Source organism: Choristoneura fumiferana, chromosome 5 (assembly GCF_025370935.1).
Source record: "Choristoneura fumiferana chromosome 5, NRCan_CFum_1, whole genome shotgun sequence".
NCBI lineage: Eukaryota > Metazoa > Arthropoda > Insecta > Lepidoptera > Tortricidae > Choristoneura > Choristoneura fumiferana.
Genome location: NC_133476.1, coordinates 16,167,786 through 16,179,265, shown reverse-complemented (window position 1 = coordinate 16,179,265; position 11,480 = coordinate 16,167,786).

Genomic DNA, 11,480 nt, shown 5'->3' with positions numbered 1-11,480 from the left:
CTAAATATAGCGTGCCTCTGCTCAGCTGGCACGGCCGTGGGTGGGGGAGGTAAACATCCCCCCACTCGGCCCAGCTCCCGTAGCGCATGGAAGGCCATTCGGGTGCCGGCTTCTGAGGTGAGCGGACGTCTCTTACATAATGCAGAGGTCGATCCGCGACCATGACCGACCGGAGGGTTGCTTGCTCACGGTAGTAATAAAGTAATTTTCAAGGTTACGCTGTTATACTTAGTGGTTCTATTATCGTTCTTTTGATAATGGACGGTAATAATATTGTGCTGACTAATGAAAACTATTATAAGCCAAACCCATTTAGAAGTAATAAAGTATAGAAGCAACTCCGTAAATGGAGTGCTGTAATAAATTAGTAGGTATCGATGTAAAAAATATAGGTCTTGGATATACAGTCATAAACATGAAACCATTTCCAGAAATAAAACTAAGTAAAAAATAAAATGTAGAATAATTTTCGTCACGGATTCAGTTCAAGATATTTTAATATTGATCAAAGTAGATACACTGTTTTTCACAAGAATTAAACGACGATAAGCAATCGTATACTAGTTCGAGAATCGAAATTTATGCGCTCTTGTGACCGAATGAAATATTGAACACTGAACTTCAGATACTCGTAGACCTTTCAGAGAGAACGTTGCGTTGTGACAGCAAAAAGCTATTATTGCAAAACGTTGGCAGACGTATTTCACTACGCACGCAGACGTATTTGGAGCATTAATTTGTGGACGTTTTTGTAAAAATGTTCGGTTAATGTGATTCTGCTGTTAAAATGCGAGGTAACTGGAGGGTTGTACGTATTTAATTTTGTTTAAATTTAGGATTTTGGCTTTGACTAACGTTCTCAGAATAAATCTGCTATTTGAACTGGGATATATCATGTCACTAATCATTTATAAAATTCAAGGATTTTTTTCCGGCTCCAGAGCCTGTTCATATACCTACATCATGCTAATTACATTATTATAATAAGATTAGTAATTTAAATCGAATTAAACAATATTAAAATTATTAAATAAGTACAGTGTATTTAACCAAAATATAGAGGTATAGTTATTGTCGCTACTTAAAAAGTTATTAGAACCGTCCACCCATTCCTCATTTTATTCTCGATCCTAAATAGCCCCACAAATACGAACCATAACGGGAAAATACCTACTACTTTTATTAATATCGATCAAAGACATTTTCCTTTGAAACACACATACCGATGCCACCAATCGAACAAAGGACCGTATTAATCTTTGCAAAAACGGAACCCATTTATATAACAAATATATTCCGTGAACGCCTTTTTCCGCATGTTTGAACAAGCCCATTAGTCAGCTTCTGGAACTGTAAATGCGAACAAATTTTATTACAGTCTTATTGCACCACTCTATCCTATTACTGTAAATTGACTGTCAAGTGCGTAAAATTAAAAATCTATACCTATAAAACAGTAGCGTGACTGACTGACTGACAGACAGCGCACAGCCTAAACTACTAGTGCTAGAGACTTGAAATTTGGCATACATAATAATATGTACGTCGAGTGTTGTAGAGGTGACTAAGGAAGGATTTTTCGAAATTCCCACGGGATTGGGAAATATCTAAACTTTTTTCGTTTCTTTGTTTGTAGTCGAATCTCTGAAATTAATGAGCCGATTTTAAAAATTCATTCACCGTTAATAAGCTACACTATCCTTGATTGACATAGGTTACTTTTATCTGGGATAATGCAAAATTTCATCGGGATAGAAATAAATTAATTCAATTTCGGAGCTGATTTAAAAAATTCTTATATATTATGTGATATGACTATCCCCAAATATGACAAAGGCTATTTTTTCTTCGGGAAATTACAAAATTCCCATGGGATATAAAAAAACTGAATTCAACTTTAAGGCTAATTTTAAAAATTCTTTCACTAACAGAAAGCTACAATATTCCTTATTAGTATAGACTACTCTTTTTCGGCAAAATTCCCGCGGTATAGAAATAAGTAAATTCAACTTTGGCACTGTTTTTAAAAATTCTTTCATATGATATTATATGACTATCCTCGATTGACATAGGCCACTTTTTTTCGGAAAATCCAAAATTCCCGTGGGATAGAAAAAACTGAATTAAATTTCAGAGCTGATTTTAATAAATTCTTCCACTAATATAAAACTACACCATTGATCATTGGTATAGATTACTCTTGTTTGGGAAAATGCAAAATTCCCGCTGGGTATAAATAAGTGAATTCAACTTCGGGTCTGAATTTAAAAGTTCTTTCACCAAAAGTAAGCTCTATCCTGATTGACATAGCATACTTTTTCCGGGAAAATGAAAAATTCCCGCGGGATAGAAATATGTAAATACAACTTTGGCACTGCTTTTAAAAATTCTTTCATATGATATAAATATGACTATCCTCGATTGACATAGGACACTTTTTTTCGGAAAATCCAAAATTCCCATGGGATAGAAAAAACTGAATTAAACTTTAGAGCCGATTTAAAAAAAAAACACTAATATAAAGCTACACTATTGCTGATTGGTATAGATTACTCTTCTTTAGGAAAATGCAAAATTTCCTCGGGATAGAAATAAATTCATTCAATTTCGGAGCTGAATTTAAAAGTTCTTTCAACAAAAGTAAGCTACACTATTTTTGATTGACATAGGATACTTTTTTCCTGGAAAATGAAAAATTCCCGCGGGATAGAAATATGTATGTAAATTTAACTTTGGCACTGCTTTTAAAAAATCTTTCATGTGATATAATATGGCTGTCCTCGATTAACATAGGCCACTTTTTTTCCAGAAAATCCAAAATTCCCATGAGATAGAAAAAACTGAATTCAGTTTCGGGGCTGATTTTAAAAATTCTTTCACCAATAGAAAGCTATACCATTCCTCATTAGTATAGACTACTCTTCTTCGGGAAAATGCAAAATTCCCGCGGGATAGAAATAAGTGAATACAACTTCGGGTCTGATTTTAAAAGTTCTTTACCAAAAGTAAGCTACAGTATTCCGAATTGACATAGGATACTTTTTCCGGGAAAATTAAAAATTCCCGCGGGATAGAAATTTGTTGTGTAGTAGTTTTGCTGTTTTTTTGTAGGTAGGTCAATTGGGTTTTTAGAAAAAAAACTGTTGCATCACCTTCCATTAAAAAATCAATATTTGTATTACTTATGTTGTCTACGCGCTCGAAGTCGCGGGTAAAAGCTAGTATTTTATAATCGGATATGGCCCAAAGATTTAAGCTCTATAGAAATTCTAAATTAATCGCTACTAAATGCAGAATTAAATCTTATCACACCTGTATTCAATCTCTTTCACAGTCACATTTACACTTGAGGTTGATTCAGACAAACGAACACCCGAAGTAGATTAGGGAATTGGGGTCTCATTAGGCTTTGATTAGTAGTCAGCTTTCAGCGAACTCCGGCTGCAGACAATGACTCGCTGGTTCTAAGGTTCATTACCGTAACTACAAATAATTGCCTTTACCCTCATCTTATTTGGAACTTGGGATAGGTAGAATACTAAGACTTCTGGGTGGAATGTTTAGCGATATTTTCGAATTGTTCAATTGTTACCTGCGTGTTTTTAAGACGTTATTATTTTAAGAAGGTATATTGAAGGTTTTCACAGAGGCAAAATATAGAGATACACGTCATAGATGAACGTCAAAACGGATCTTACGATACTAACGCCATCTAGCGATATTTCGCCTACGTGAAAACCCTCATTGGCAAAAATCAAGTGAGTCATAATGAGATTACGGAACTTAAGGCAGCCTAAAACTCCAAAACTGTGTTTTATGCTGGTTAAAATGAACAAACATCAGTAAAGTTATGTCGTAAAGATAACAGCCATGATATAGATGGCGCAATTCAAATACCTTATAAGCTGTCAAGTTCAGGGGTAACATATAAGGGTTACATTATGAATATGTAATAAAATTAATTATGTAATAAAACTGTGAAAGTAAAAAGATATGAAGCTACACATCTGATTTAGTAACATTTTGCGACATTAAATTTATACGAAAGATTCTTCTACTCGTACATATCCATTTTTACTTCATGTATGCTTTTTACCACTTACAAATTAAATTATTATCCTTACAATGAGTGGGTAATGAGCAGAATATTAATCTCAAACGTTGATTTTGAAAAGGCCAAATAATGTTTTAAATAAAAAGAAATAAGATAATTTTTCTGTAAATCAAAAATTTATATTTACTGCGGAGTTTTATTCGGTGGCCTCGATAAATACGTCTGGCCCAGGCAGACTGCCTCTCCGGATATATCCAGAGGGATTTATATTTTTAAGTCCAAAAACGAGTCCAAAATAGAACGTCTATTAAATATGGAACACACATAATTTCAATGAGAAATTCAGATTTGAACAGGATAGTGATAATAAATAATTCAGGTATACAAAGAAAGACCTGTAAGAAAATGGTCGTATTCTCATTTACGGGATGAGGTTATTAAGTATAAGACTATTTCTCAAAAAGTTGTCCATTTTTCAATTTTGCACTTGTCCACTTATTAAAAAAAAATCCTGACGCTATTTCGCCACAAAAAATAAGTAATATTGTTTTTAAATATATACAAAACCTTGTGGTAAAAGTGATAAAAAGTCAGATAATCTTTGTTTGTTGGATCCACTGGTTGGATCCAATAGAAAGTTTTGATGTAGTTACAAAATATACGATTTTTCCTCACAAGATTTCGTGACGTTTTCCTGACGTCAAGAAATTTTGGATGTTTTAAGTATGTAGTTTATGTTTTATGTTCTCGTCCTTAGGGTAATAATTTCTTGACAAAACTGATTTCTTGTGAATTTCATGACGGGACAACTTATAGAGAAATACTCATAAGTAGATTAAAAGTTGTTAAGGTAAGTACTGAAGTCAGTAAGTTAGAACTGGAGTAACACAGTGACACAGATACACTTACGATATGCGCGTATCTGTGAGCATTTCAGAAATTATTCAAATTAAAACACAAACAGGCTCAGCAACGACTTAAAATTCTTAAACGCTTAAAATGAACAATCCCAAAGTTACCCCAATTTCAAACTCAATACTTGGCTATATATTCGGGCGTAGCATCCGACGGCATAGCGGCGTAGCGGGGCGGGCGCGGCGTAGCGGGACGTAGCTCCCGCTCGTAGCTGCATCGATCGCGGGCCGTGACCTTGGCCTGACCGCGTTCCCGGATGTAGCTTGCCTAGTTGCCGTTGTAGCTCATATTATACAGCCTCTTTTTTGGCTACAATTACAGCCTATTCAAATTTCTGAACTGGAAGAGATCCCTTTATGGGATAAATTCGCGTTTGTAGATCTGTTTCTTACTGTAATTATAGACAACAGTCAGTAAAGGCTCGGTTAATCTATATATTTTATGATGAAATATTTAAGTTCGTATGTACAGAAATAATAACTTGTAAGCTCCTATATTTGAGGACTGATAACTCGTTTTACTGGGGCTTTTGAAGTTTGGCCCCATAAGTATTAGAAAATTAAGCTTATGTACCTAGCTTATACGTGATATGCATGAGATTTGTATTGGATATGGAGGCCAATTTGCCCATCATTCGATGAAGTAATCTATTTCGTTTTGCTCTAAATGGAATTCGCTTTTAAAAGTGGTAAAGGGTTAGTGACTAAAAATGTTTTTTTTTTTTTTATAAAATGGTTTATTTTCATTAATTCGTGGATTGTGGGTTTGAACCCGGGCTCACCCCTCTGTTTTTCGGAATTACAATTATAACTTTACGATGTGTTTTTCGGTGAAGGAAAACGTCATGAAATAGAATTCTACGTGTGGTCCCAATCCTCTCTTTCCGCGCCTCTGCCTTTGCCCAGCAGTGGGACGTATATTATACATATATGTAGATCAGAGATAAAGTTTTATTCTGCTTGAAATACTGATTTATGACGCTTGCTTTAATATTAAAAAATCATAAACGCGCAATAAAAGTACCTACAACAAAGATAAAGACCTAGTTGTTTTAGCGGCTAGTGCTCTGCATTTAACGCTTCTAAATAGCTATTAACAGTTTAAAAATAATAGTGCACTCCACAAAGGATACATACTACATAACTGTATTATTTATTTCGTTTGAAAATTTTACTAGTCGATATACTTACTTCACTCGCTTTTGCAACTGTTATTTAATTTTGTTTTCCATAACATCTTGATTTGGTGGGGACCAAACATGAAAGAAAAATTAGGACACTCCCTAAGAAAAATGTATAACTAGCTTCTACTTGCGGCTTTGCTCGCATTAACCATTTTTCTAAGTTTCTATGGGAATTTCCAAAATTTACATCGTTGTCTCCATTTACGTCGTACGAAGATAACCCATGCATAATTTCAAGAGTGTATGTAGACTTAGCTGTTAAAATTTTGTGATTTTTACGTAGATCTATATCCCTTAGGAATATCGGGATAAAAAGTAGGCCATAGGTTATTACAGAGGTTCGGCTAACTACAAGTTACCAAGTACACAGTTACTTGGTACAAGGTACCAAGTTTAATCCAAATTCGTCCAGCAATTTTAGCTTGATCGAGTAACAAAAACACGCACGCACAGTCGCACATCAGTAGTAGTATTATTAGGATTTGAGTCTTAAACACACTTACTTAAATGGCTTCGATGGATGTACCTACTATACAGATTTTTACCTTATTTTTTCTCGTCTTTAAATATAATATACGTTAATATTTAATTTTGTACCTTACCATACCGAAGAATCCTAGACAAAACTGTACCAACAATAAGTTTTCTGTAACTAAGTAATGTAAATGTATGCAACATGGCCGCCCGGCCGGTCTAGTGCATAACAATGTATGCTAATCAAAAGATAACAGCGAGCGACGCCGCAGGGTGGGCTTGTCCGCCAAACTAATTTGGATGCAATTTTGGTGACGAGGACCTAATAACCTGGCTGTGCTATTATATACCTCCCAGTACTAAATTTGCAAACATCATCATCATCACCATTATCACCATCATATATCAGCTAGCACATTCACTCATAATCAGTAGCCGTGCCTTCAAATAGAGAACCCGATGGTCGGGTTCTTGGCACTGAATGTACTAGAAAACGTCCAATGCCGACATGCGGGTCTTTTACTTTAAGGCGCGCCAATAGCTTCTTACAATATTTACTTACCAGATCGTCTGTCAACTTGCGGGGGAGGGGGGGCTAACAAACCAACTCTTCAGCTTTCCACATGGGGCTACTTTTACGGCTCCAACGGCAATTAGTTCTACTAGCAATGTTTACAACTCTGTTAAAAATATGCGTAGGCGGAGGTAGGATTAGTACGATTACGCTTTTGCGGAGGGATTTTTTATATTTCGTTGTTTATGTTTTGCAAACAACGCCCTCATTACTTGCCGGATCATTGGTGTTAGATATAATAAAAACAACCGGAATAAAAAACAATAAATTTCCGTTTTATTGGGTTTTTGACTTTTGCCATAATTTCGTTAGATTGGACAAGGTACGGATTTTGAACATAAAACTACCGTGAGACTCACTCATATTAAATGACATTGTAACGGATAACTCACGTCTTAAACCGAGTTTAGCTCGACATGTTTCGGGCTATTTCGTAGCCCTTCTTCTCAGGAGCACGCGAATGTGAGCGGTGGCGCGTAGTGTGCGTGTTGCGGCAGCCGCCGAGTCGCGTTCGCGTGCTCCTGAGAAGAAGGGCTACGAAATAGCCCGAAACATGTCGAGCTAAACTCGGTTTAAGACGTGAGTTATCCGTTACAATATCATTTAATAGGGTACGGATTTGTTTGATTTTGTTTTAAATACCTACTAGTACGTTGTTTCAGTTTGATTTAGTGCACTGTAGGTAGTTACACAACTAGAAATATTAATTTGAGACTATTTATGGTCCAATATTTGTCGTCAATCAAAATAAATCAGCCCACATCCATCCACTGCTGGATAAAGGACTCTTCATTTTCACGCCACTTTGCCCGGTCCTGTGCTAGTCTCATCCACAGTTTACCAACCGCATATTTGTCCTGCTGTATGACAATTATTCAATAAATAATCATCGATTATGTACATAACGTGTTCGCTATTAAATGTACCACTTAATTAAAATTGAGTTTCATAAAATATTAACTAATTGATTTCACTGTATATGTAATAGAGTAATCTGGTATTAAAAATAATTCAAAATATTAACTCTATTCTAATTATATCCACTCAAAATTGCAAAGAGCTACCTAACAATGAGCCATTATATCTAAAGGACTCCTAAATACAAGTGATCCCTCATCCCTCCCCCAATGAAACCCACTTTTCCCCCAAAATCCCATTCTCGAACTATTAGTGACCGTTATGGTTCTTAAAGCATAAGCCATGCCTATTCATTCGCAAGCTCGCCCTCCATTAGCATTGTTTTGTTATTATCTAATGAATGCCGGAGTGCCGGTACGACAATCGTAATGGCCCGGACATTGTCGTGAAACTTTATTGTTTGTGTATGGTGCCGGTTAAACCGACTATTTGCACAATTTTACTATATTACGAGTATAGTAATATTGTCGTTTTAAGAAAAGGAAATGGTTTTGTTGAAAAGTAACTATAAACTGACGTGCAACAATAACTGGTCGCTTTTCATACAAGTGTGTATGGAATCGATTTGTATTTATTGCTTGTTATTTAAATACATTCAGTACAATTGTGAGAAAAGTGATTGGTACACGAATCCAACTAGGACTGACCTTCTAAAAAAGAGGAGGAGGTCAACTATTTTATTTTTGCTACATCACAACTCCATCATTTACGAACCGAATTAAAAAAATAATAATTTTCGTTGAAATGGGTATTCCTATGGGAAATGAGAATAATAAAAATACTACAGTCAAATCTTATAGGGCAACGTAGGCATGGCATTGGGGATAAATTTAGTAATTTGCTCTTCCAAATCACTATTTGGTGTAGTGAAATTAATGAGGAAGACCACAGTTGGTCAGTCAAACCATTTCAATAAGAGTATTTCAAAGGTTGAGTTTCGATTACTTTAACTATTGCAATTGTTTGTTAAGCAATTTATGCTCATCACAATGAATTATTATAATGAAGCGCAATTGATGGTCAAGCACCAGTTTGTCTGAAACAAAAAAAAACTTATTTAGTGAAATTAATAAACCAGTCTAAATTTATCAGCTACTCGAATGCATAGGTATAAAAGCTTATTAGACAGAAATATTCCAGTAATAAATAATTTTTCCCCATTAAACCCCAACGCGTATCGGCATAAATTATCGCTCTACGCCCACTGGAATCCAATGAAAATCTAATCCTCCACAAATACGAATACCCAATCGTGCCCTTCAGGCAAATTTAATTATATATATATACATATAACGTGGAATAAACCACAAGTGCAGGCAATGAGGTTACGCGGCCAGGACAGTAATTCTATTACACAAAGTCCAAAAATACTTGTGTGCCCTGCAGGTGAATGCTGACTGGTACTTAATCGCACACACTAAGGAAAAAGCGGACACTGGTGTCAGATCAGGCCTTGGTTGTACAATGAGCCAGCGCAGTAATTTAGTAGGTAAGTTAATGACGTCAAAGTCATCGTGGTGTTTAGAAAGAAGTGTCATAATTCCTGGCGGTGATATGGTGTCGTATGGAATTCAAACTCACATCAAAATAATGTACGAAAAATGTACTAAATTGTACACTAAATAAAAAAATTTTACTACACATAGTTACGAGAAAACAGTGATCAATCTGTCACCGCTAGGAAGGATACTTCCTGGCGAGCGCTAATTTCACTATGTAGCAGTCGCAGTTTTTTTCTACGTGTAGTAGGTACCTACTCTTTTTTTAATTAGCGTACATAGGTAGAGTCATTCACGATGACGCGTGCCGTGGTTCTTATTATAATGTCATTAATGTCTAATTTTGACAAAATCACGGAGGTATACAATTTAGTAAAGTTTTCGTACATTTTTTCTGATTCACAAGAAATTTGAAAACACGACTGCTTCATAGTGAAATAGATAGCACCCGCCAGGAAGTATCCTTCCTGTCGGTGATAAATTGATGACTGTTTTCTCGTAACTACGGGTAGTACATTTTTTTTTAATTAGCGTACATTTTCGTACATTTTTTTTATGTGAGTTTGAATTCCATGCGACACCATGTCACCACCAGGAAGTATGACACAGAAATAATTCTGTTTCTGCTGTTTGACATTAGAATTTGAAGATGAACAATGAACCAAACGGTGACCGTCAGTATATCGTTTCCGAATAACGTTAAGTATAGGTAACTGGGATCCTGTTTTGATGTAGCCTTACTTTATAGTAATAAATAAAAATCATGTTATTATATTGCTTAAATCAACTAGTGCCAGTTATAAAGCTTTCGAAAACATGTAGCTCTCCTTCGGTAGAGTTTGTAAATAGATCCTAATTAGCAGTAGAAGTAGATGAGTGGCTCGAAATAATCTACAAATGACTTAAAACTTACAAGGTAATGAAAGGGAGTGTTTACCTAGAACAAACTTTGCTTAGTTTGGAACTAGGTCAATCGTTGTTGATTTTCCAATGATATTTATTACTATCTTATTTTGATACCCACAACCGCTCATTTACTTCTGCTGCCGGCAATACCTACGTACATAATATCGTTTAAAACTTTACCGAATCGCTCATGGACTATCAGATTCCAGTAACTTTTCTTATATTCGACGGATACTTTTTCTTTCGGAAGAATTAATTATTTCCAGGAATAATGGCGTGTAATTTGGCTCTGGCAAATATTAAGTACAAAAACAGGCAATCCAATTTATTGTTAGGCTCACCTTTACTATGAGGTTAGCCTGGGAAATTGCCTTTGTTCTGTGCCCTCACTTTAGGGACCGTAATCGTGTCCGGTGTACTTAATGTATTTTAAATGAACGTATCAATTATTCACGCGATAGAATCGTGCTATATGAAAATGAAACAGTCGTCGACTTTTAAGATACCAATGTAACTATAAGGATGCCTACCGTTTTTTTGTTATTTACTCGTAGGTATCTTTTTAGACAACCAATTCGTCCAACGCTTGTTTCGTTTTACGAGTACATCGTAAACTTCTGTTTAGTGCTGAAATAAGTGGATCTGGTTTGTAATTTATTGAATCAGGCGTTACTTTGCGGAGTTCCATATCAATGAACTAAAAGAATTTCCTTGCTCACCCGCGACCTTACGATAGCTAAGCTTATGCAAAATATGCGTGTTCAAATATGCATATTTTGCATAAGCTTAGCTATCGTAAGGTCGCGGTGAGCAAGGAAATTCTTTTAGTTCATTGATCTGGTTAGTTCTTTTTTAATATTTTCAGCACGTGTCATGTAAAAATAGTATTTTTTTACTATTTCACGAGCTTACAATTTATAATTTTAATGACAGTTACACTCATCCAACTAAAGGTTA